Source organism: Bos mutus, chromosome 12 (genome assembly GCF_027580195.1).
Source record: "Bos mutus isolate GX-2022 chromosome 12, NWIPB_WYAK_1.1, whole genome shotgun sequence".
Classification (NCBI taxonomy): Eukaryota; Metazoa; Chordata; class Mammalia; order Artiodactyla; family Bovidae; genus Bos; species Bos mutus.
Genome location: NC_091628.1, coordinates 60,967,697 through 60,995,586, shown reverse-complemented (window position 1 = coordinate 60,995,586; position 27,890 = coordinate 60,967,697). Strand labels below are relative to the sequence as shown.

Genomic DNA, 27,890 nt, shown 5'->3' with positions numbered 1-27,890 from the left:
GGACGTGAGTCTGAGTGAACTCTGGGAGCTGGTAATGGACAGGGAGGCCTGGCATGCTTTGATTCATGAGGTTGCAAACAGTCGGACACGACTGAGCGACTGATCTGATCTGATCTGATCTGATAGACATTACTTTGAAAACATTTTGTGGCTTTTCATTAGATCATAATTTTTTTTTTTAATTAGAGGAAAATTGCTTTATAAGGTTGTGTTGGTTTCTGCCATACAACAGTGTGAATCAGCTATTATGCTCCCTTCCTCCTGAATCTCCCTTCCAACCCTCTCACCTCATCCCACACCTCTAGGTTGTTACAGAGTATTGGGTTAAGTACAGCAACTTCCCAAGAGCTATCTAATTTACATATGGAAATAGATATTTTTCAGTGCTACTCTCTCAATTCACCCCACCCTCTCCTCCCACTGTGTCCACAAGTCTGTTCTCTGTCTGTTTCTCTACTTCTGCCCTGCAGATAGACTCATCAGTATTATTCTTCTAGATTCCATATATATGTATGTGTGTTATTTTACATTTTTTTTCTCTTTGTGACTTACTCCACTCTGTATAACAGACTCCAGGCTCATCCACCTCAGTAGAACTGACCCCAATTCATTCTTTTTATGGCTGAGTAATATTCCAGTAATATTATGGCTTCTTTGGTGGCTCAGACAGTAAAGCGTCTGCCTGCAATCGATTCCTGGGTAGGGAAGATCCCCTGGAGAAGGAAATAGCAACCCACTCCAGTACTCTTGCCTGGAAAATTCCATGGACTGAGAGGCTCCTCAGAGCCTGGTAGGCTACAGTCCATGGGGTTGCAAAGAGTCAGACACAACTGAACGACTTCACTTCACTTTAATATTCCATTGTATAAATGTACCACACTTCTTTATCCATTCATTTGTCAATGGACATCCAGGTTGCTTCTATGTCTTAACTATACATGATGCCATGATCATGTAAATAGTGGTGCCATGACATGCTGCAATATGTCAACAATTTTGGAAAACTAAGCAGTGGCCACAGGACTGGAAAAGTTCAGTTTTCATTCCATCCCAAAGAAAGGCAATGCCAAAGAATGCTCAAACTACTGCACAATTCCACTCATCTCACACACCAGTAAAGTAAGGCTTAAAATTCTCCAAGCCAGGCTTCAGCAATATGTGAACCGTGAACTTCCAGATATTCAAGCTGGTTTAAGAAAGGCAAAGGAACCAGAGATCAAATTGCCAACATCCACTGAATCATCAAAAAAGCAAGAGTTTTAGAAAAACATCTATTTCTGCTTTATTGACTTTGCCAAAGCCTTTGACTGTGTGGATCACAATGAACTCTGGAAAATTCTGAAGGAAATGGGAATACCAGACCACCTGACCTACCTCTTGAGAAGCCTGTATATAGGTCAGGAAGCAACAGTTAGAACTGGACATGGAACAACAGACTGGTTCCAAATAGGAGAAGGAGTACGTCAAGGGTATAAGTATATACCCTTGCTTATTTAACTTATATGCAGAGAACATTATGAGAAATGCTGGACTGGAAGAAGCACAGGCTGGAATCAAGATTGCTGGGAGAAATCTCAATAACCTCAGATATGCAGATGACACCACCCTTATGAGAGAAAGTGAAGAAGAACTAAAGAGCCTCTTGATGAAAGTGAAAGAGGAGAGTGAAGAAGTTGGCTTAAAGCTCAACATTCAGAAAACTAAAATAATGGCATCTGGAACAGTGGCTGACTTTATTTTTCTGGGCTCCAAAATCACTGCAGATGGTGACTGCAGCCATGAAATTAAAAGACACTTACTCCTTGGAAGGAAAGTTATGACCAACCTAGATAGCATATTAAAAACAGAGATATTACTTTGTCAACAAATGTGCATCTAGTCAAGGCTATGGTTTTTCCAGTATTCATGTATGGATGTGAGAGTTGGACTATAAAGAAAGCTGAGCGCCTAACTATTGATGCTTTTGAACTGTGGTGTTGGAGAAGACTCTTTAGAGTCGCTTGGACTGCAAAGACATCCAACCAGTCCATCCTAAAGGAGATCAGTTGTGGGTGCTCATTGAAAGGACTGATGTTGAAGCTGAAACTCCAATACTTTGTTTTGTTTTGTTTTTTAATTTTATTTTATTTTTAAACTTTATATAATTGTATTAGTTTTGCCAAATATCAAAATGTATCTGTCACAGGTATACATGTGTTCCCCATCCTAGACTCCAATATTTTGGAGGGTACTTTGGCCACCTGATACGAAGAGCTGACTCATTTGAAAAGACCCTGATGCTGGGAAAGATTGAGGGCAGGACAATAAGGGGATGACAGAGGATGAGATGGTTGGATGGCATCACCGACTCAATGGACATGGATTTGGGTAGACTCTGGTATTTGGTGATGGACAGGTAGGCCTGGCGTACTGCAGTTCATGGGGTCACAAAGAGTTGGACATGACTGATCGACTGAATGAACTGAACTAATTTTTGCCTGGAAAATCCCAAGCACAGAGAAGCCTGGTTGGGTACAGTCCATAGAGTCGCACAGAGTTGGACATGACTGAAGTGACTTAGCACTCCGACATGCAGGGTATATGCCCAGTAGTGGAATTGCTGGGTCATATGGTAGTGTTATTCCTAGTTTTAAAGAAATCATCATATTGTATTCCATAGTGGTTGTATCAATTAACATTTCCAGTAACTGTAAAACTGTTCCTTTTTCTCCAAATCATTTCCAGTATTTATTGTTTGTAGATTTTTTGATCGCCATTCTGACTGGTGGGAAGTGATGCCTCACTGTAGTTTTGATAAGTATTTCTCTAATAATGAGTGATGTTGAACATTTTTTCATGTTTGTTGGCCACCAAAATCATTTCTTTATGTTTCAAATTGTATATAAAGATAACATCTACTTTGTATTTGCTACAAAAGTGTGAGAATGTTAGTTGCTTAGTCGTGTCCGACTCATTGGATCCCCACAGACTGGAGTCCACCAGGCTTCTCTGTCCATGGAATTCTCCAGGCAAGAATTCTGGAGCGGTTGCCATATCCTTCTCCAGGGGATCTTCCTAACCCAGGGATTGAACCCAGGTCTCCTGCATTGCAGGCAGACTCTGTACCATTTGAGCTACCCCTCTAGTGAGTATATTCTCATTATACCTTACTTTTTTATTATAATGGTATATTTAGTGGAAAATTCCTTTTGCCTTGCAATGACTAGAAATGTAAAATTTTGCAATATAACAGACTTATAAAATAGTTCATCAAATTATGTCATTGTTAAGTGATTGTATGTGATAAAATATAGCTAAATATTAAAGAAATGGGGGAGTATATAACATGAAAATAAACTATAATAGTCAATATGAGAAAGACTTAAAATAATATTTATTACTTAATTTAAAAATCTTCTTCACATACATCCATAAATCTACCTTTCACTCTATTGTTGTTCAGTGGCTAAGTTGTGTCTGACTTTGTGACCCCATGGGCTGTCTGTCTTTATATATAAAGCTGTATAAACAAGAGTTCATACTGACATCTCTAATGTATTTGATAAATATTTAGACACAGTATATTTACTTATTTGCTAAACCCTAGAATATACATAAAATAATTTCAATTCTTAAATCAAGTTCTGAGTAACACAAGTACTAACGGAAGTACAATACTTGCATGCTGTTCTTTTTGGCTTCAGCTTCACATAGATGATCAGAACGTTCTATTCCATACTTATCTAAGTTTGTCCTTCCTTTCTGTTAAAATGTGTTATGGTTATGTTATTTACTTAAGATTGAATGATTTGTTTACTTCTATTTAAGTTCAATTTTGAGTTTTCTTTCCCTTTTTGATTTTTTTCAGTATGTGAAACATGAATATGGTTCTAAAAGATCTGTATACATAAATACATATATATTCAGAAAACCATTATCCTCATTTATTTTTTTTTTGTTTTTATTTATTTTATTTTTAAACTTTACATAATTGTCTTAGTTTTGCCAAATATCAAAATGAATCCACCACAGGTATACATGTGTTCCCCATCCTGAACCCTCCTCTCTCCTCCCTCCCCATACCATCCCTCTGGGTCGTCCCAGTGCACTAGCCCCAAGCATCCAGTATCGTGCATCGAACCTGGACTGGCAACTCGTTTCTTACATGATATTTTACATGTTTCAATGTCATTCTCCCAAATCTTCCCACCCTCTCCCTCTCCCACAGAGTCCATAAGACTGTTCTATACATCAGTGTCTCTTTTGCTGTCTCGTACACCGGGTTATTGTTACCATCTTCCTAAATTCCATATATATGCATTAGTATACTGTATTTATGTTTTTCCTTCTGGCTTACTTCACTGTGTATAATAGTCTCCAGTTTCATCCACCTCATTAGAACTGATTCAAATGTATTCTTTTTAATGGCTGAGTAATACTCCATTGTGTATATGTACCACAGCTTTCTTATCCATTCATCTGCTGATGGACATCTAGGTTGCTTCCATGTCCTGGCTATTATAAACAGTGCTGCGATGAACATTGGGGTACACATGTCTCTTTCCCTTCTGGTTTCCTCAGTGTGTATGCCCAGCAGTGGGATTGCTGGATCATAAGGCAGTTCTATTTCCAGTTTTTTAAGGAATCTCCACACTGTTCTCCATAGTGGCTGTACTAGTTTGCATTCCCACCAACAGTGTAAGAGGGTTCCCTTTTCTCCACACCCTCTCCAGCATTTATTATTTGTAGACTTTTGGATCACAGCCATTCTGACTGGTGTGAAATGGTACCTCATAGTGGTTTTGATTTGCATTTCTCTGATCATGAGTGATGTTGAGCATCTTTTCATGTGTTTGTTAGCCATCTGTATGTCTTCTTTGGAGAAATGTCTATTTAGTTCTTTGGCCCATTTTTTGATTGGGTCGTTTATTTTCTGGAGTTGAGCTGTAGGAGTTGCTTGTATATTTTTGAGATTAGTTGTTTGTCAGTTGCTTCATTTGCAATTATTTTCTCCCATTCTGAAGGCTGTCTTTTCACCTTGCTAATAGTTTCCTTTGATGTGCAGAAGCTTTTAAGGTTAATTAGGTCCCATTTGTTTATTTTTGCTTTTATTTCCAATATTCTGGGAGGTGGGTCATAGAGGATCCTGCTGTGATGTATGTCAGAGAGTGTTTTGCCTATGTTCTCCTCTAGGAGTTTTATAGTTTCTGGTCTTACGTTTAGCTCTCTAGCTCTCCACAGAGCTAGAACAAATAATTTCACAATTTGTATGGAAATACAAAAAACCTCGAATAGCCAAAGCGATCTTGAGAAAGAAGAATGGAACTGGAGGAATCAACCTACCTGACTTCAGGCTCTACTACAAAGCCACAGTTATCAAGACAGTATGGTACTGGCACAAAGACAGAAACATAGATCAATGGAATAAAATAGAAAGCCCAGAGATAAATCCATGCACATATGGACACCTTATCTTTGACAAAGGAGGCAAGAATATACAATGGATTAAAGACAATCTCTTTAACAAGTGGTGCTGGGAAATCTGGTCAACCACTTGTAAAAGAATGAAACTAGACCACTTTCTAACACCATACACAAAAATAAACTCAAAATGGATTAAAGATCTAAACGTAAGACCAGAAACTCATTTATTTTCTATTATTTTATTATCAAGTGATAATTCACATGCTATAAAATTCATTCATTTAAAAGTATACAAGTCAGTGGTTTTGAGTATATCCACCTCAGTTCATTTTCTCATTCATTCCATCCTGCCTCCTATTCATATTGAATATTTAAAAATGTAATACATTACTTAACTTAATTCTATTGAGTATTATACTTTATGTCAATTACTTATTTTTACATACACAAACTTCATTTATAGATGAGGATCCTGAAACTAGAAGAGACTATGTAACTTTTATAATATCTTAACACTGTGTTTATAAATTGGGTTTAGAACCCAGGTCCTCTGAGGCCAGGATCCATGTATTTAATACCTCCAAAACTCCTCTTCTATTCCTATAATCCTGGTTCAGATTTCACAATACAACCCCTGGAATTTAGTGAATGCATCCAAATGGTGTCCTTGTTTCTCTCCTTCCCTCCCTTTAGTGTGATTTTTGCAATGCAACCACAACACAAGGATCTACCAAAAGACCAAGGTCAGATCATGTCTCTTCTCTGCTTGAATCCATGCAAACTTTCCCATTACAAAGAGAGTGAAAGCCAAAGCACTTAACTGGTCTAATATTTCCATATGGTTTTCCCACCCACATTTCTATGGTTTAATCTTCTAACACTCTATCATTGATGCATCAGCTGCACAGGAATTATTCCTAGACATCAGTTTATCTTTTTTAAAGCTATTGATATTATTATTATTATTACTTATTTTTAATGCTCATATCCTTATGAGTTGTACACTCTTCTTACATGTATTGACTTATCAGGGAATCATTTTCAGACAAGACTCCACTTTTGCCTTGTCCCAGCATTTTTAATCACTTCTCTTGCTTATTTTTCTCTGTAGCACTTATTACTGACATAAATTAAAAACCTATCTTCATTTTTCTGCCTCCACCATTAGAGTGTGGCCAGGGAATATGAGGGTTTTGTTCCCAACACTATCCCCAGTACCGCTGACATACACTCTTCCAACAAAGCAAAGATTAGGCTTTCACAGACCAAAGACAATGATGTACTATGAAATGTGGGGTAGATTTAGTTTAATTGTCTACTTCAAAAATATCAAAAGAAAAGAAACAAAATAGAGTATAATAACATCTGGTATTGAACTGATTCGAATTATACTAATGATTTTGATATTGCCATTTTCTACCATACTGAAAAATAAATAATATCTTATTTTCATGTGAGTGTATCTAGATATGTTAAATCACTCAGTTGTGTCTGACACTTGTAATCCCAAGGACTGTAGCCCTCCAGACTCCTCTGTCCATGAAATTCTCCAGGCCAGAATATTGGAGTGGGTTGTCATTTTCTTCTCCAATGAATCTTCCCAACCCAGAGATCAAACCTGGGTCTCTTGCATTTCAAGCACATTCTAAGCAACTGAGCCATCAGGGAAGCCTGTATCTAGGTATAAATTAATACAAATAAGAACGTAAGTGAAAAATAACTCATGTAAATTATTGTGAACAATTAATTGTTTAAGATTTTATTGTAAAGAATTTTAGAACCCTATGAACTTTGCTAAAATTTGCTTATTGAAGAAAAAAAATACAAGAAGTTAATGGAGCATTTTGTTGCTGGGCATATAGTTCTGAATAACAGACATTCATTGCATGAAGAGCTTTAGCTAAACGTGGATTAACGAGGATCTTTTGGAAAATAGAAACTGCTAAATATTCAAAAGTTATTTGTTCACTTCTAGTTGAAAGGTAAAGTTGAAAGAAATGATGTTTAATAGATTCTGACAAGTATTTAGAATAAAAGCATGTCGTGAATTATATTGCAACTGTGGAAATGCGTGGAAGTGCTTATCACTGATGAACTAAAGATAAAATTCTCTTCATTCCTTTTGATTGATAAAAGGAATATTAAACATATTTCATTAAAAATCTACCTTGATTCTTTTCTTTAAAACATCTCATACGTGGAAATTTGACCTTTGCTAAAGCATAGTGACAGAGCTAAGTTTGATATCTTCCTCTACTTTGTTTTTTTAATTTATACTTCCCCAATGGAGCATTTCAAATAACTGAAAAAAAAAAAAAAGTCAAGTATGTTAATGAATACCTGTGTTTTGTTGTCTGCCTTAGTGTAATTTGTGTTTTGTTAAGACAATAGACTTTCAGATCAAAAAGAGAGAGAGGGATAGTAAAGCAAGGGATTGACAGATTAAAAAGTAAGGGAGAACAATCTTATAACTTTGTAGCATTTTTAATTCTATTCCATCATCATTTGTGATGCCTGATATATAACATTTTAAAATGTCATATGAAAAAATGAAGGATTTTATCATTAAAAACATTTGAAAAACAGTTTTTATTCTAAGAAGGAGGTGGAAACCCTAAGACATGATGTGACATTGCGTACTATTTGGAAATGCTCAATTTTGATAGAAACAACATAAAAAATGACAAGAGTAATAAGAAAAATTAAACAGAGATAATAAGTAATCTATTTGCCCACATATATAGATGCACACTGGAGAAGGCAATGGCACCCCACTCCAGTACTCTTGCCTGGAAAATCCCACGGATGGAGGAGCCTGGTAGGCTGCAGTCCATGTGGTTGCTAAGAGTCGGACACGACTGAGCGACTTCCCTTTCACTTTTCACTTTCATGCATTGAAGAAGGAAATGGCAACCCACTTCAGTATTCTTGCCTAGAGAATCCCAGGAATGGGTGTGCCTGGTGGGCTGCCGTCTATGGAGTTGTACAGAGTCAGACACGACTGAAGCAATTTAGCAGCATAGATGCACTTATAGGATGCTTTATTTTGTTTGTTTTCTTTTTATATTTTTACTTTGAGGATTTTATTGTATCTCTGAAAAATTAGTGGTAAAACACATGGTTTAAAAAATATGTGACTGCACTTAAATTCACATAAAAATAGCCTTTTACAGCCATACTGAAATTTAATCTTTTTATACAAATTAACAAAATGTTTCAGAAGAAAAATTAAACATTGAGTTTACCTTTGAAAGTAGAACAATGGAAAATTTTTTTTTCAAAATTTTTACAAATGGTCACCTGTGGGTCAATTTACCACAATAGGAGAACAAAGATGTTAAAATATAGCTGTGCTCAACTGAGCTACTTATCCACACTGCAGTATAGTACTTGATATCAACCCTAAGTCAAGATTTAAAACCATTTCAAGAGACAAGACCCTAAATGTTTTTAGCCACCTCAGTAAGAGGTGTTCTCCTTCCCCAGTCAAGGCTTAATTAAAACATTAACTATATATAAGTTTTGCTACCTCATCATACCTTCAGTTCAGAATACTATTATTATTGGTAATATGGTTCATATCTTGACTGATAGGGATGATGTAGTTCAGAAAGTGGGGTTTGAGAAGGAGAACCCTGCATTTGTAGAGGATGAGGTGGCCCTCTTGGTACAGGCTACATACCAGGGCTCATTCCCCTTGGTTGTATAAACAGAAGGCTCAGGGTTCCTGGATCTTCAGTGAACTGGAGTGAAGAGTGAGGGTTATAACAGTGAGGAGGAGGTACAGTAATAGGAGGACCTCCATGTGGAGGTGGGGGAGGACCTGGAGGATGATTTATATAAGATGGCATCTGGGCAATGATATGCCAGGGGAGGGGTAATTGGTAGTGGAGCAGAGGTCATTGGTGGAGGTGGAACTCAGCTATACATCAAGTGAGGAGTACCTATGGCTTAGGGAGGCTGTGGCACTGAATGGTTTGTTGGTGGTTGAGGAGGTCAGGGTAGTACATATTGTTGCTGTGAAGGCATAATATGATAAGAGTGTGAGACCATTGGTTGACCCTGATAATCAGGATGATGGTGAGCAAATGCTAGGGCAGGAGATGGTTGTTCTTTAGCAACTGAATTTGAGTCATCCTGAATCAGGAGAATTATTAAGTTGCTGTTGAATTTTGTTGAATATTAAATCCTTGTTCAGTTAGGAAAGATTTCCTGACTGAGCAAGGTAGAAGTGGGACAGATCTGCTGGAGGAGCATGAATATCTTTGTGTGGCTGATTATAGTGCTCGTGCGGCACATGTTGCAAAGGAGGTGCTGGCATCATGGTGTGTTGCTTTGATAGAATATGGCTCATGTGGTACTTGTCTGGTGTCATTATAAAATGATCAGGGATTTCAACTGGTGGTGGGGCAATAGGAGGAGGATGGACATTTTCATCCTCCAAGATTCAGGATTTCCAGGAGAAATATCAATAACCTCAGATACACAGATGACACCACCCTTATGGCAGAAAGCAAAGAAGAACTAAAGAGCCTCTTGATGAAAGTGAAAAAGGAGAGTGAAAAATTTCACTTAAAATTCAACATTCAGAAAACCAAGCTCATAGCATCTGGTCCCATCACTTCATGGGAAATAGATGGGGAAACAGTGGAAACAGTGACAGACTTTATTTTGGGGGGCTCCAAAATCACTGCAGGTGGTGACTGCAGCCATGAAATTAAAAGACACTTTCTCCTTAGAAGAAAAGTTATGACCAACCTAGACAGTTTATTAAAAAGCAGAAACATTACTTTGCCAGCAAATGTCCATCTAGTCAAAGCTATGGTTTTTCCAGTAGTCATGTATGGATATGAGAATTGGACCACAGAGAAAGCTGAGCACTGAAGAATTGATGAATTTAACTGTGGTGTTGTAGAAGACTCTAGAGAGTCCCTTGGACTGCAAGGAGATCCAACCAGTCCATCCTAAAGGAAATTAGTCCTGAATATTCACTGGAAGGACTGATGCTGAAGCTGAAACTTCAATACTTTGGCCACCTGATGAAAAGAACTGACTCCTTGGAGAAGACCCTGATGCCGGGACAGATCGAAGGCAGGAGAAAAAGGGGACGACAGAGGATGAGATGTTTGGATGGCATCACTGACTCAATGGACATGAGTTTGATTACACTTAGTACAGTTCTATTTTGGCCACCAGCTCAGCTCAAAAAATTGGCAAGTTACAGATGTTGGTAAAGCATATTTTACTTATTTTTGTGCATCATTGTAGTAAAAGATGTGTGTGTTACTGGCCCAGCCATGCTTCTGTTGGAATCCATTTGTTCAAATTTTAATTCTCATTCTTATACCCAACCCATATTTGGAGAAGCTGTTGAGGAAGAGATAGTAAAAGAGAGGCCAAAAGAAAGAGGGGAAGAGAGAGACTGAGAAGGAGTATGACCATTGCATATCTCAGGATTCAGATAGTAAGATTCTTCCACCAATAAGTACCTTTCCCTAAGTGTGTTTATCCTCTTAGTATCTTTCTTCTTGCTTCTCTTTGTGAACTTCAATTTAGTTTGAGAAGTAATATGTTCTAATCACCTTAAATCAGTCTGTGAGCATTTCTGTTTCATTGCATCCGGGATTTTTCACTAGTGCACTTGGAGACAAAAACTTCATCAATGCACCACTGTCTTCAGCATGGAGAAAGGTCATCTGCATCAGTCCCATGTTTTGCAACCTAGATTCCATTTCTACCCATACCACTCCCCGTTGGCCAAGGGAAAGTTTCCACTTAGAGCCCATGCCTCTACTTTTGGAGGTCATACACGGGATACTTGAGAGTGAAGTTCTAAATTCAAATGGTTCTAAGACCAATACCAGAGTTTGCATGGACATTTACCCCAGGTCTGTTCACAGACATAGTGGCCAACTCAATTTGTTTTCAGGGTATATGAACAAAACTTGGTCTTATGGGCAACTAGTCCACCTGCATATGTTCTGAGCTTCTCACAGTGCAGAAGGGACCCATGGATGGAAACAGAATGTGGGCTGCAGGCAGGTTGGCTCTCTACATAATATCATACTTTATTCTGGAAGTATAAGAAGCCCAATATTTTAAAATTCAATCCTGGATTTCCAGGACTTTATGAAGATATATTTGTCAAGGCAGAAGGATAGAATATACTTTATTTCACAATCTGTTAACTGGATTTTAACTTTTAAGTATCTGGACATATGGTATGTGGGCCGCCATTTATACCCAACTTTCTTGCTAGTGCTAGGGCCTGCCTTTAGGCTTTTATTTATCTATATAAAGAAATAAAGTATGTGAAAGCATGTGGTTTCACATGCATGTGAGAGCAGAGTGGTTTTTTGAAGCAATAGCAGAATATTAAAATATTACATAATTTTCAAATAATTTCCTTCATTTAAAATCATTTAGCAAATAGGTTAAGTTTGGGAAGCATCTTAAACAGAAAACAAAAACTGGCTTTTAAGGAAAACCAGGTATAAATAGACAAATGATGCAACAAAAACATTGGGCAAAACAGGGTTTGGTGGCACAAAGTAAGGTTCTCCTGAAGAAAGGCTCTTCTGGAACCGGATACATTTAAGACAATGTATGGATAAACTTTGATATATATATATATATATATATACACACACACATACAATATTTCAGTCAGTTGTTCAGAAATCAAATCATACTGTTGAGCAAAACAAATTCAGGGCAAAAGTTTTCCTTATCCACCTAGCCTGGTTCTGGTTATAGACTTCATTGTGCTTGTTTGTGCTTGTGCTCACTTAGTCATGTCTCTTTGCTATTGTGACCCTTTGCAACTGTGACGCCCTGAACTGTAGCCTGCAAGGTTTTTCTTTCCATGGAATTTTCCAGGCAAGAATACCAGAGTGGTTTGCCATTTCCTACTCCAGGGGATCTTCCCAAACCCAGGGATTGAACCCATGTCTTGTGTCTCTTGTACTGGTAGGTAGATTCTTACCATGGTACCACCTGGGAACCTCTAGATAGATTTCAATAGCTACCATTTTTTTTTTTTTTTCTACTGTTAATGTTATTTAATGTGTAAAAAACTAATGATCATATGTGCTTGTGAATTTTTGAATATGCCATGTAGAAAAGTGTTTACAAACTTTGAATTTCCTGACACTTTCTGCAGATGTTGAAGAACATAGTCATATTTGTCAGAAGTTTAAACTGTTGATCAGCCTTTATTAAAAAACTTAAAAATTCATTTTCTGTCTATAATATAATTTGTCATTTTATCATCTGTTTTAGATACAAGAAAACTGAGAACCAATAAAAAAGAAAAACAAAACACAAAGAAACAAAGATAGTTTGAGGCACAGAACTTTGAAAAATATGAGCTTCTGAAAGTTTACAGGGAATATTTTGCAAAACTAATGAGAAAGTAACTTCTATGAAAGAATGGTAACCTAAGTAACAGTGGGTTCATGAATATTTTAAAAAGGTGTATTCTGTGTTCATTCCTCTTGAACAGATATATCTAAAGAATCAGTTGTATTATAATAAATGGTGAAAAATTTAAGTATAAAAATATGTGAACCTATATGGTTTACATTTAATTAGTTTTATTTTCAGAAAAACAACAAAGAATAAGAAAGGAATCAGAATAGAAAAAAAAAAAAAAGATAAAATGTTACATTACAAGTTAAAGTCAATCTAAGAAAATTACATATTTTTAAATGGAGAAACACTAACAAACTGCCAAATAATTCTAATGAATTTTGGTATACATAATGATGTATCCAGGAAAAAATTCAACATTAAAAAAAAATCAAATATACACATGCATACATATACAGGTCTTCACAGGTTGCTCAGTGGTAAAGATGCCTTCAAAGCCATTCAAAAAACTAAGATAATGGCACCTGATCCCATCACTTCATGGCAAATAGATGGGGAGACTGTGGAAACAGTGGCAGACTTTATTTTGGGGGCTCCAAAATCACTGCAGATAGTGACTGAAGCCATGAAATTAAAAGACACAGTTGCTCCTTGGAGGTGGAGAAGGCAATGGCAACCCACTGCAGTACTCTTGCCTGGAAAATCCCAAGGACGGAGGAGCCTGCTGCCTGCAGTCCATGGGGTTGCTAAGAGTCAGACATAACTGTGAGACTTCACTTTCATGCATTGGAGAAGGAAATGCAACCCACTCCAGTGTTCTTGCCTAGAGAATCCCAGGGACGGGGGAGCCTGGTGGGCTGCCGTTTATGGGGCCACAGAGCTGGATACGACTGTAGCGACTTAGCAGCAGCAGCAGCTCCTCGAAAGAAAAGTTTTGACCAACCTAGACAGCATGTTAAAAAGCAGAGACATTATTTTATGGTCTGTCTAGTCAAAGCTATTGCTTTTCCAGTAGTCATGGATGGATAGACTCATGTAACATGATGAGTTTTTCCAGTAGTCATGGATGGATGTGACATGGATGTATTCATGTGGCAAGAATACACAGAAGAACTGTACAAATAATATCTTCACGACCCAAATAATCACGATGGTGTGATCACTCATCTAGAGCCAGACATCCTGTAATATGAAGTCAAGTGGGCCTTAGAAAGCATCACTACGAACAAAGCTAGTGGAGGTGATGGAATCCCAGTTGAGCTATTTCAAATCTTAAAAGATGATGCTGTGAAAGTACTGAACTCAATATGCCAGCAAATTTGGAAAACTCAGCAGTGGCCACAGGACTGGAAAAGGTCAGTTTTTATTGCAATCCCAAAGAAAGGCAATGCCAAAGAATGCTCAAACTACTGCACAATTGCACTCATCTCACACACTAGTAAAGTAATGTTCAAAATTCTCCAAGCCAGACTTCAGCAATATGTGAACCATGAACTTCCAAATCTTCAAGCTGGTTTTAGAAAAGGCAGAAGAACCAGAGATCAAATTGCCAACATCTGCCGGATCATCAAAAAAGCAAGAGAGTTCCAGAAAAAAATATCTACTTCTGCTTTATTGACTATGCCAAAGCCTTTGACTGTGTGGATCACAATAAACTGTGGAAAATTCTGAAAGAGATGGGACTAGCAGACCACCTCATCTGCCTTTTGAGAAACCTGTATGTAGTTCAGGAAGCAACAATTAGAACTGGACATGGAACAGACTGGTTCCAAATAGGAAAAGGAGTACATCAAGGCTGTATATTGTCACTCTGTTTATTTAACTTATATGCAGAGGACATCATGAGAAATGCTGGGCTGGAAGAAACAAAAGCTGGAATCAAGATTGCCAGGAGAAATATCAATAACCTCAGATATGCAGATGACACCACCCTTATGGCAGAAAGTGAAGAGGATCTAAAAAGCCTCTTGATGAAAGTGAAGAGGAGAGTGAAAAAGTTGGCTTAAAGCTCAACATTCAGAAAACAAAGATCATGGCATTCAGTCCCATCACTTCATGGCAAATAGATGGGGAAACAGTGGAAACAGTGTCAGACTTTATTTTTCTGGGCTCCAAAGTCACTGCAGATGGTGATTGCAGCCATGAAATTAAAAGACACTTACTCCTTGGAAGGAAAGTTATGACCAAACTAGACAGCATATTGAAAAGCAGAGACATTACTTTGCCAACAAAGGTCCATCTAGTCAAGGGTATGGTTTTTCCTGTGGTCATGTATGGATGTGACAGTTGGACTGTGAAGAAAGCTGAGCACCGAAGAATTGATGCTTTTGAACTGTGGTGTTGGAGAAGACTCTTGAGAGTCCCTTGGACTGCAAAGAGATCCAACCAGTCCATTCTGAAGGAGATCAGCCCTGGGATTTCTTTGGAAAGAATGATGCTGAAAGCTGAAACTCCAGTACTTTGGCCACTTCATCGAAGAGTTGACTCATTGGAAAAGACCCTGATGCTGGGAGGGATAGGGGGCAGGAGGAGAAAGGGACGGCAGAGGATAAGATGGCTGGATGGCATCACCAACTCGATGGACGTGAGTTTGAGTGAACTCTGGGAGTTGGTGATGGACAGGGAGGCCTGGCGTTTTGCAGTTTATGGGGTCACGAAGAGTCGGACTTGACTGAGCGACTGAACTGACTGATGGATGGATGTGAGAGTTGAAGTATAAAGATAGCTGAGCCCTGAAGAATTGATGGTTTTGAACTGTGGTATTGGAGAAGACTCTTGAGAGGCCCTTGGACAACAAAGTGAACCAACCAGTCCATCCTAAAGAAATCAGTCCTGAATATTCATTGGAAGGACTGATGCTGAAGCTGAAACTCCAATATTTTGGCCACCTGATGCAAATAACACTCATTTGAAAAGACCCTGATGCTGAGTAAGATTGAAGGCAGGAGCAGAAGGGACAACAGAACATGAGATGGTTGGATGACATCACCAACTCAATATACATGAGTTTGAGTAAACTCTGGGAGTTGGTGAAGGACAAGGAAGCCTAGCATGCTTCAGTGCATGGGGCTGCAAAGTCAGACATGAATGAGCGGCTGAAATGACCTGAACTGAAGCCTTTGAATGAAAAACCATGAGAGACTTTGGAAATTAGTGTGTAAATTACCAAACCTACAAAAATAAAATAAAAATATTTCATCCAATTCATACAAGCCAAATGTTGCTTCCTTGAACACAAGCTCCTGTTCTTTCCCAATAAGTTTTTTATTATATCATGGAGTTTGTGCCTAACATTCCAGCTTATTCCCTGGAAAAGAACAATAAGTCAAATAATGTAGCCCATTCTGGAAGCAATAAGACACCAAAATTTTCAGATCATTTAAAATTGCACCTCTAAAATGATCATTATCTGATATAGATTACAGTTCATTTTTATGAGCATATAGGATTTATACTCAAGATGTTCAATGAAAGTAGATTTAATTCAGCTTAAACATTAGCAGTCAGAAATAACACAATTATGACCTAGCAGGGTATATTCATCATTATGAAAATAAAATATTCTACAAGTGAAGGTAGTTATCTGTGTAACTCAGCTATGAAGAATGAAGACTCACTAATTTCTATTACATATGATAAACAAATATGCAAAGGTTAAACACAGCATAGTGTAGAACACATAGTAAGTGTTCAATAATTACATTGTTTAAAAAATAACTCATTATAGATCATTTGTATATTTTTATGCAGGTGTCACTGTGGTAATGGTGACATTAATTAAAATGAAATGTGGCCTCCTTAAATTGTGTCATTACTGATACATGATAATTTGTGTGAAGACATATAAGAATAGAGTAGTGGAAAACATACTACCTTTTAATAAAACTGCATAATGTGAAATTTGTCTTTAATATGATGAGTTTTCATCACTGAAGGAGGTAATGAGTGGTCGGTCAAGATATATTTCAGTTTTTTTGTACCTGGGGAAGATCTGTGCACACAACAATCAGTTATTTGGGAAATTACTACAAAAAGATTGCTTTGATATAGATTAATGCCCAATCACATTATGTTAACAGGGTTTTATGTAATCTGACATTATTAACAGCTCTCCAGTTGGAAAGTAAATCATGACAAGGTTAAACATTTCACTTCTCATTTCTGGATATAAAGGTATATAATGTGTATGTTAATGATATTTATTTGTGGAGAAATATGAAGAGAAATAAACAATGGGAAGTGATGGTGATAATTAAGAAAATTGCATGCAGCTAAGTCAATAGAAAACCACAGAAAATAGTACAGGTATGTGACTATCACAGCACAAAGAACTGCTGAAATGTAAGCACCCAGAGGCTAGAGTGTAGTAGAAGATGCTGCAAGAAGGGGTGAATATGTGCTTTATATAAACCGTGGAAATCTTGGCAAGCAGGAAATGGTGTCCAGTGTCTAGAGATGCGGAACTAGTGTCGAGAGATGCTGTTTCATCCCCGCTTATGCAGAAAACAGTAAGGTCACGTTCCTTTAAATCAAGGCAAATCAGGTAGATACTTCTACATACAGACTGTGGGGCTCTTTCTGGGCCCTTGAGAATCATAGAGTAAACAGTGATTAGAGGATAATATACAGTAAGTCACTTAATCCTTCTGTATATTTTGATAACGATTAAAGTGTCAATGGCTGTACATTTTTCACTTCATTATAGTACTGAGGAAATTTGAAGCAAGAAAAGAGAAGAAAAAGAAAAACTTAAGTGATGAGAAAAAGCTAGAGAGAAAATGAATAGCAACTTCACCCTATTAAACCTACTCTACCTTCACCCTGCTTTTGAGTAAATGCCATGTTCATCATCTATGAAATTGGAGTGTCAGTGTCCAGGGATGTAGGATCAAATGGTAAGGTGGGAATTTTAATTTAGGGCACTACAGAGAAAGCTATAGGTCAAGGACTTCAGGTTCTACTCTGCCTCTTCTGGGGCTAAAAGGATTACTCAGAATAACCTTAATTGACCACATTGCTTCGGATAATTTCCACTTCAAGGTTGTACTATAAAACAATATTTATGCTCACTTTAACCTCATTTGGAAGACAAATTATAGGCTCAACCTTGTTTTGGGGCTTATTGTGGCTCATGTGGACACCATGACTTGTAGTAAAATGGCAAAAGGATGAATTGACAGAAGTTGAACACTGGGCTTGCTCCCACTGTGTGTGTGTGTGTGTGTGTGTGTGTGTGTGTGTGTGTGTGTTGTGTCTAAGGAAAGCAAATGGGTTGGCATAGTAGTTTAGCTTAGAGGCAGGCTGAAAGAAAGAATTCTCATCAACATGACAATGTACCTGGGAAGTAGGAGGGATTTTTAAATTGTGACAATTAAGAAACAAAGTGTTCCATGGTTCTTCATAGAATAAGGGTAACTATTTATTTCCACAATAGCACTTACATATACCACATAAGTACACTTGGCACTTTACCTGCATTACACATTTAACCCTCATCTGAACCCTGAGAGACAGGAAATCTTAGTAGGGTTATTTTCTGGAGGAGGAAACTGGAGCAGAGAATTCTGATTGTTCTATGTTACATGGTAGTAACTGAAAAGAAATATGTTAATGTAGCATCTTTGGAGTTTCAGCAGGTACTTTCAAAAATAATCTCTCCCAATGCATTGCTTAATATTTCTTCAGCAATGATGGAAATAGTCTACCATACTGTCCAATATGATAGTCACTGGCCATATTCAGTGATTGAGCACTTAAAATGTGGATACACTGATTGATAAATTTATGTAATTCTACTTCATTTAAGTATCAAATATGCTAGTGGTTACAGTATTGGGGTCTCACCAGAAAAATAATTTATTAATAAAAAATACATTTTGTGGATCTTAGGTTTTATTTTCTCATGACATATTCCACATTATCAACTCAAAAACATTAGTTATATGTATTTCAAACAGTTAAAACTTTTCTGGGGACAGAGTATAATTTGTAGATTATGATGATATATCAAAAACACCTTTCTCTAAATTTATCTAATGAAAATATCTTTCTTAACCACATACTTATTAGAAATTTATATACAGTGTCTGGAAACATATAGTTTACTAATATTAGTTTCAAAAATCTATAAAATTTTAAACCCTGATTTTTAAAATTATAAAATTTTTGCCAGTTAAATATAACGATTTACACAGTATGGCAGCATTTTGTTTGTTCTATCTTAATAAAGTCACAAACTACAAAATTATCATTTTTCCTCCAGGTCTTTTTAAAGTATCCTTAATAATTAAAAATTAAAACATCTTTATTCATTTGGAATATACTAAATGATCATTTGATTAGTGTTTTTACAATATCAAAATGTGGAATGTTGGTGTTGGCTTTCTCTAACTATCTTGGAATAAAATTTTATTTTTTAATTAATTTTTTATTGAAGGATAATTGCTTTACAGAATTTTGTTGTTTTCTGTCAAATCTCAAGATGAATCAGCCATAGGTATACATATATCCCCTCCCTTTTGAACCTCCCTCCCATCTCCCGCCCCATCAACCCCTCTCAATTGATACAGGGCCCCTGTTTGAGTTTCCTAAGCCATACAGAAAATTCTCATTGCTATCTATTTTACATATGTTAATGTAAGTTTCCATGTTACCTTTTCTATACATCTCACCATCTCCTCCCCTCTCCCCATGTTCATAAGTCTATTCTTTATGTCTGTTTCTCCATTGCTGCCCTGTAAATAAATTCTTCAGTACCATTTTTCTAGATTCCATATATATGCATTAGAATACAATATTTATCTTTCTCTTTCTGACTCATTTCACACTGTATTGTAGGTTCTAGGTTCATCCACCTCATCAGAACTGACTCAAATGCATTCCTTTTTATGGCTATGCAATATTCCACTGTGTATATGTATCACAACTTCTTTATCCATTCATTTGTCAATGGACATCTTGGTTGCTTCTATGTTTTAGCCATTGTAAATAGTGCGGCAATGAACAATGGGATACATGTATCATTTTCAACCCTGGTTTCCTCAGGGAATATGCCTAGGAGTGGGATTGCTGGATCATATGGTGGTTTTATTCCTATGTTTTTAAGGAATATCCATACTGTCTTCCATAGTGGCTAAATCAATTTACATTCCCACAAGTGTGCACACCCTCTTCAGCATTTACTGTTTGTAGACATTTTGATGATGGCCATTCTGACCAGTGTGAGGTAATATCTCGTGGTTTTGATTTGCATTTCTCTGATAATGAGCAACGTTAGGCATCCTTTCATGTGTTTGTTAGCCATCTGCATGTTTTCTTTGGAGAGATCTCTGTTTAGGTGTTTTTCCCGATTTTTGATTGGGTTGTTTGTTTTTCTGGCATTGAGTTGTATGAGCTGCTTGTATATTTTGGAAATTAATCCTTTGTCAGTTGTTTCATTTGCTATTATTTTCTCTCATTCTGAGGGTTGTCTTTTCACCCTACTTATAGTTTTCTTTGCTGTACAAAAGGTTTTAAGTTTAAACAGGTCTCACTTGTTTACTTTTGTTTTTATTTCTGTTACTCTAGGAGGTGGGTCATAGAGGATCTTGCTTTGATTTATGTCATCGAGTGTTGTGCTTATGTTTTCCTCTAAGAGTTTTATAGTTTCTGGTCTTACATTTAGGTCTTTAATCTATTTTGTGTTTATCTTTGTGTACGGTATTAGGAAGTGTTCTAATTTCATTCTTTTACATGTAGCTGTCCAGTTTTCCCAGCACCATTTATTGAAGAGGCTCTCTTTGCCCCATTGTATATTCTCGCCTTCTTTGTCAAAAATAAGGTACCCATAGGTGCATGGGCTTATTTCTGGGCTTTCTATCTTGTTCCATTGGTCTATATTTCTGTTTTTGTGCCACTACCATACTGTCTTGATGACTGTAGCTTTGTAGTATAATGTGAAGTCAGGAAGGTTGATTCCTCCAGCTCCATTCTTTTTTTTCAAGGCTGTTTTGGCTATTTGCAATCTTTTGTGTTTCCATGTGAATTGTGAAATTTTTTGTTCTAGTTGTATGAAAAGTGCCATTGGTAATATGATAGGGATTGCATTGAATCTGTAGATTGCATTTGGTAGTATAGTCATTTTCACAATATTGATTCTTCCTACTCAGGAACATGGAATATCTCTCAGTCTGTTTATGTTGTCTTTGATTTCTTTCATTGGTGTCTTATAATTTTCTGTGTAGAGTTCTTTCATCTCCTTAGGTAAGTTTATTCCTAGACATCTAATTCTTTTTGTTGCAATGGTGTATAGGATTGATTCGTTAATTTCTCTTTCTGATTTTTCATTGTTAGTATATAGAAATGCAAGTCATTTCTCTGTATTGATTTTGTATCCTGCAAGTTTGCTAAATTCACTGATTAGCTCTAGTAATTTTCTGATATTATCTTTGGGGTTTTCTATGTACAGTATCATATCATCTGCAAGTGGTGAGAGCTTTACTTCTTCTTTCCTGATCTGGATTCCCTTTGTTACTTTTTCTTCTCTGATTGCTGTATCTAGGACTTCCAGAACTATGTTGAATAATAGTGGTGAAATTTGACATCCTTGTCTTATTCCTGATCTTAGGGAGGATGCTTTTAGCTTCTCACCATTGAGAATAATGTTTGCGGTAGGCTTATCACATATGGCCTTTACTATGGTGAGGTAGGTTCCTTCTATGTCCATTTTTTGAAGAGTTGTAATCATAAATGGGTCCTGAATTTTTTCAAAGGCTTTTTCTGCATCTATTGAGATTATCATATAGTTTTTATCTTTCAAGTTGTTAATATGGTGTATCACATTGATTGATTTGCATATATTGAAGAATCCTTGCATTCCTGGAATAAACCCAACTTGATCTTGGTGTGTGAGGTTTTTGATGTGTTGCTCAATTCCGTTGACTAAAATTTTGTTGAGGATTTGTGCATCTAGGCTCATCGATAATACTGGCCTGTAGTTTTCCTTTTTTGTGTTGTCTTTGTCTGGTTTTGGTATCAGGGTGACTGTGGCCTCATAGAATGAGTTTGGAAGTGTTCCTTCCCCTGCAGTTTTTTGAAAGAGTTTTAGAAGGACAGGCACGTTTGATAGAATTCTCCTATGAAGCCATCTGGTCCTGGGCTTTCATTTTTGGGGGAGATTTTTGACCACAACTTCAATTTCAGTGCTTGTAATTGAGTTGTTCCTAATTTCTATTTCTTCTATTGAACTTTTCTAAGAATCTGTCCATATCTTCCAGGTTATCCATTTTATTGCCATATAGTTGTTCATAATAGTCTCATAATCATTTGTATTTCTGTATTATCTGTTGTAACCTCTCCTTTTTCATTTCTAATTTTGTTGATTTAATTCTTCTTTCTTATTTTCTTGATGAGCCTGGCTAAAGGCTTGTCAGTTTTGTTTATCTTCTCAAAGAGCCAGCTTTTAGTTTTATTAATCTTTACTATTGTTTCTTTCATTTCTGCTCAGATCTTTATGATTTGTTTCCTTCTATTAGCATTGTTTTTTTTTTTTTTTTCTTTTCCCAATTGTTTTAGGTGTAAAGTTAGGTTTTCTATTTGATGTTTTTCTTGTTTCTTGAGGTAGGATTGTACTGCTATAAACTTCCCTTTTAGAATTTCTTTTGCTGCATCCCATAGGTTTTGAGTTGTCGTGTTTTCATGGTCATTTGTTTCTAGAAATGTTTTGATTTCTGACTTCTTCAGGGACCTGTTGTTTTTTTTAGAAACGTGTTGTTTAATCTCCATGTGTTTATGTTTCTTACAGTTTCTTTCTTGTAATTGATATCTAGTCTCATAGCATTGTGGTTGGAGAAGATGCTTGATACAATTTCAATTTTCTTAAATTCACTGAAGTTTGATATGTGACCCAAGATGTGGTCTATCCTGGAGAATGTTCCATGCGCACTTGAGAAGAAGGTGTATTCCTCTGCATTTGGATGACATGTCCTGAAAACATCAATGAGATCCATCTCATCTAATGTATCACTTAACACTTCTGTTTCCTTATTAATTTTGTTTTGATGATCTTTCCAATGGTTTGAGTGGAGTGTTAAAGTCTCCTACTATTATTGTGTTACTGTCAATTTCACCTTTTATGTCTGTTAGTGTTTGTCTTATGTATTGAGGTGCTCCTATGTTGGGTGCATAGACATTTACAATTGTTATGTCTTCCTCTTGGACTGACCCCTTGATCGTTATGTTGTGTCCTTCCTTATCTCTCACAATCTTCTTTATTTTAAGGTCTATTTTTCCTGCTATGAGGATTGCTACTCCAGCTTTCTTTTGCTTCCCATTTGCATGGAATATGTTTTTCCATCCTCTCACTTTCAGTCTATATGTGTCTTGAGGTCTGAAGTGCGTTTCTTGTAGAGAGCATATATATGGGTCTTATTTTTTTATCCATTCAGCCAGTCTGTGTCTTTTGGTTGGAGTATTTAATCCATTTACATTTAAAGTAATTGTTAATATGTATGTTCCTATTGCCATTTTCTTGTTTGGGGTTGATTTTGTAGATCTTTTTTCTTCTCTTATATTTTTTGACTATATAAGTCCCTTTAACATTTGTTGTAAAGCTGGTTTGGTGACACTGAATTCTCTTAATTTTTGCTTGTCTGAAAACCTTTTCAGTTCTCCATCAATTTTGAATGAGATCCTTGCTGTGTACTGTAATCTTGGTTGTACATTTTTCCTTTTCAGTGCTTTAAATTTATCCTGCCATTCCCTTCTGGCCTGCAGAGATTCTGCTGAAAGATCAGCTGTTAAGCATATGGGGTTTCCCTTGTATGTTACTTGTTGCTTCTTCCTCGCTGCTTTTCATGCTCTTTCTTTGTGTTTAGTCTTCATTAGTTTGATTAGTATGTGTCTTGGCATGTTTCTCCTTGGGTTTATCCTGTATGGGATTCTTTGTGCCTCTTGGACTTGATTGACTATTTCCTTTTCCATGCTGGGGAAATTTTCAACTATATTCTCTTCAAATATTTTCTTGTACTCTTTCTTTTCCTCTTCTTCTTCTGCTGCTAAGTTGCCTCAGTCGTATCCGACTCTACGTGACCCCACAGACGGCAGCCCACCAAGCTCCCCCATCCCTGGGATTCTCCAGGCAAGAACACTGGAGTGGGTTGCCATTTCCTTCTCCAATGCATGAAAGTGAAAAGTGAAAGTGAAGCCGCTCAGTCCTGTCGGACTTTTAGCGAGGGACCCTTGTAATTCAAATGTTGGTGCCTTTGATATTATCCCAGAGGTCTCTGAGACTATCCTCAGTTCTTTTCATTCTTTTTACTTGATTCTGCTCTTCAGAAGTTATTTCCACCATTTTATCTTCCAGCTCACTGATTCATTCTGCTTCAGATATTCTGCTATTGATTTTTTCTAGAGTATTTTTAATTTCAGTAATTGTGTTGTTTGTCTCTGCATGTTTATTCTTTAATTCTTCTAGGTCTTTGTTAATTGATTCTTGCATTTTCTCCATTTTGTTTTCAAGGTTTATGATCATCTTTACTATCATTATTCTGAATTCTTTTCCAGGTAGTTTTGCAATTTCCTCTTCATTTATTTGGACTTCTGTATTTCTAGTTGTTCCTTCATTTGTTTAGTATTTCTCTGCCTTTTCATTATTTTTTGTAACTTATTGTGTTTGAGGTATCCCTTTCCCAGGTTTCAAGCTTGAATTCTTTCTTCCTTTTGGTTTCTGCTCTCTTAGGTTTTGTCCACGGTTTGTGTAAGCTTCACATAGGGTGAGATTTGTGCTGAGCTTTTGTTTGTTTGTTTGCTTTTCCTGTTATGAGCAAGGCTGAGTGAGGTGGTAATCCAGTCTGCTGATGATTGGGTTTGTATTTTTGTTTTGTTTGTTGTTTAGATGAGGTATCCTGCACAGGGTGTTACTGGTGGTTTGGTGGTGCCAGGTCTTGAAAGGGGTTCCTTTTTGTGAGTTCTCACTATTTGACACTCCCTAAGGTTAGTTCTCTGGTAGTCTAGGGTCTTGGAGTCAATGCTCAGACTCCAAAGTCTCAGGGCTTAATCTCAAGTTGTGCATGGTTTTATATATTCTTTTCTTCTGATCTGGTATGCCTGTCCACTCTCAGCCGGTGTTCTGCATGCACTTCTGTGTCTGAAGATGTATTCCTGATGTATCCATGCTGAGAGATGTACTCCATGTCCACCTACTCCGCCATCATGTTCTCTATGAAAATTTATTTTTTATTTCATCTGATATATTGGAATATAGTCGATTTGCAATGTTATGTTAGTTTCAGGTATACAGTGAAATGAATCTGTTATACATATACATATATTCATTGTTTTTTAGATTCATTTCCCATATAGGTCTTTCTTGGTAGCTCAGCTGGCAAAGAATCTACCTGCAATGCAGGAGACCCTGGTTCGATTCCTTGATCAGGAAGATCCCTTGGAGAAGGGATAGGCTACCCACTCCTGTATTCTTGGGCTTCCCTGGTGGCTCAGCTGGTAAAGAATCCACCTGCAATGCCCTGGCAGGCCACAGTCCATGGAGCCACGAATAGGTGGACATGACTGAGCGACTTTCACCTTCACTATCCCATATAGATCACCACAGAGCACTGGATAGAGTCCCCTGTGTTATACAGTAGGTCCTTATTGGTTATCTATTTTATATATAGTAGTATGTATATGTTAATCCCAATCTCCTAATTTATTCCTCCCCTCATTTTTGACTTTAATAAATTTGTTTTCTACATCTGTGACTCTATTTCTGTTTTGTAAATTAGTTCATTTTTACCATTTTTTGACTTCGTATTTGTGATATCATGTAATAATTTGTCTTTCTCTGACTTAATTTCTAGTCCAGCCAGGTTGATGCAACTGGCATTATTTCATTCTTTTTTTTTATGGCAGAGTAATATACCACATCTTCTATATCCATTCCTTGATGGACATTTAAGTTGTTTCCATATTTGCTATTGTAAACAGTCCTGCATGAACATTGGGGTCCATGTGTATTTTTCAATTATGTTTTTCTCAAGCTATCTGCCCACAAGTGGGATTGCTTGATCATATGTTAGTTTTATTCCTACTTTTACAGAAATCTCCATACTGTTCTCCATAGTGGTTGTACAGTTTACATTCCCACAATAGGTTATGAGGGTTCCTTTTTTCTGGAGTAAAATTTGATATGTGAAGATATTTTATACATACTGACAAGCTAGAGAAAGATTTAATAACTGAATTCATCTGAAAACTATTTGTATTTTGTCAGCTCTGCTATATGGTTCTTCCAGTGTTACTTCTGTAATTGTCATTGTTTTTGTGACTGCTGGGTTGTTTTGCTTTCCTTTTTTAGTTGGTAAGAATAAAATAATCTAAGATACAAATATTTTGGCATCAAATAATTCAATATTTTTAGTTAATAAAAAATTTGCTCTGTTGGCAATAGCCGAAGGGTAAAACATGTGAACATTTATTTCTATATAAACACATATTTCCCACCTCTATGCAAACTCTATGCATATTCATCATATATTTACCATAGCTCATCTACTGTTTGGGGGAAAATACATAGTTTATATATTCACATATATTGAAAATATAAATAAACTTTTATAAAATGAATGAATGACAGAACAAATATCATGTTATCATTCAATATTAGTGTGTATTAGTGTGGAATAATTTTTTTGCTAATAATGAGGAAAATTTCTTATCCTGTGACATTTGAAATGAGTAGCAAAAGTGTAGGTGTCATTTTGAGATAACTATCAAAATATAAAAAATACAGTTTCACTTTATATATTCAACTCTGCAGACATGAATTTTGGAATGCTTAAAATAACATACTGCAGTACTATCATATAACAGAATATTAAAGAGCTTTAAAATGAATTAAAATCATACATTTGGTTTTTAAAGCTAGGCGATGCTAATAGAAGAGTTACTAAGCATACAATGAATAAAATGGAGTACAGGACAAAGCATTGTTCAGTCGAATATTAATAGTGTTAAGGTTGGCAATCACTAGTCTAGATGTAAGAAAGTTATTAAACTTCTAGTAAAAAAATATAAGAAGAGATATTTACCTTATGTTAGGCAACACTATTGTAATAGGATGACAGGCAGTACAATGAAAGAAGAAAAACCCACTTTGCTTTATAAAACATAAAAAAGTTTGATCTTCAATATTCACCATTAAGAAAATGAAAGTGAAAGTGAAAGTCGCTCAGTCCTGTCCAACTCTTTGCAACTCCATGGACTGTACAGTCTATGGAATTCTTCAGGCCAGAAGACTGGGGTGGGTAGCCTTTCCCTTCTCCAGCGTACTTTCCAACCCAGGGATTGAACTCAGGTCTCCCGCATTTCAGACGGATTCTTTACCAGCTGAACCACAGGGGAAGCCTGAAATGGAAAAGAAGACTCAATTACAGATTGGGTTTCCCCAGTGGCTCAGTGGTAAAGAATCAGCCTGTCAATGCAAGGAGACACAGGAGACGCAGTTTGGATCCCTGGGTAGGGAAGATCTCCTGGAGGAGGAAATGGTAACCCACTCCAAAATTCTTGCCCAGAAAATTCCCTGAAATGCAGTCCATAGGGTCACAAAGATTCAGACACAACTGAGCAACTGAGTGGTTGCGTGCACACACACACACACAAACACAGATTAGGAGACAACATTTTAAAAAAATATCTAGCAAAATACTTCAAATGAAAGAAAAAAAAAAAAAACACAGCTGACAAATGTGATAATCACAATTAAAATTTAATTGGAACAAATAGACCTAGAGATAGATACATGAAATACATACTCATAAAAGATACATGAAAATAGTATTATTTAAAGAAATGTAAATTAAAAGAACAGCAAAACATCACCATATCTCTAATAGAGTAACAAAAATTAAAGAAAAGAAAATTAAAGACTGAACCTTCCAACTGTTAGCAAGAGTATCTTGTGAAATAGCTGGGACTCTTAGCACTGCTGCTAAGAATCTAAATGGATGTAAACGTTTTGGATCAGATACTGGCAGTTTCTTAAAGTGTTAAGAATATATCTACCATATATATTCCAGTTCTAGGTGTATGACCAGAAGTAATAAAAATATATTTCCATACAAAGACATAGACACATACTT

At 36.6% G+C, this 27,890-nt stretch overlaps 1 pseudogene; it reads right to left on the bottom strand.

Moving 5' to 3' along the window:
* Positions 1 to 8,963: 8,963 nt before the first annotated feature.
* LOC102265800 (E3 ubiquitin-protein ligase Hakai-like) overlaps positions 8,964 to 27,890 on the bottom strand; it is a 40,854-nt pseudogene continuing 21,927 nt past the window's right edge.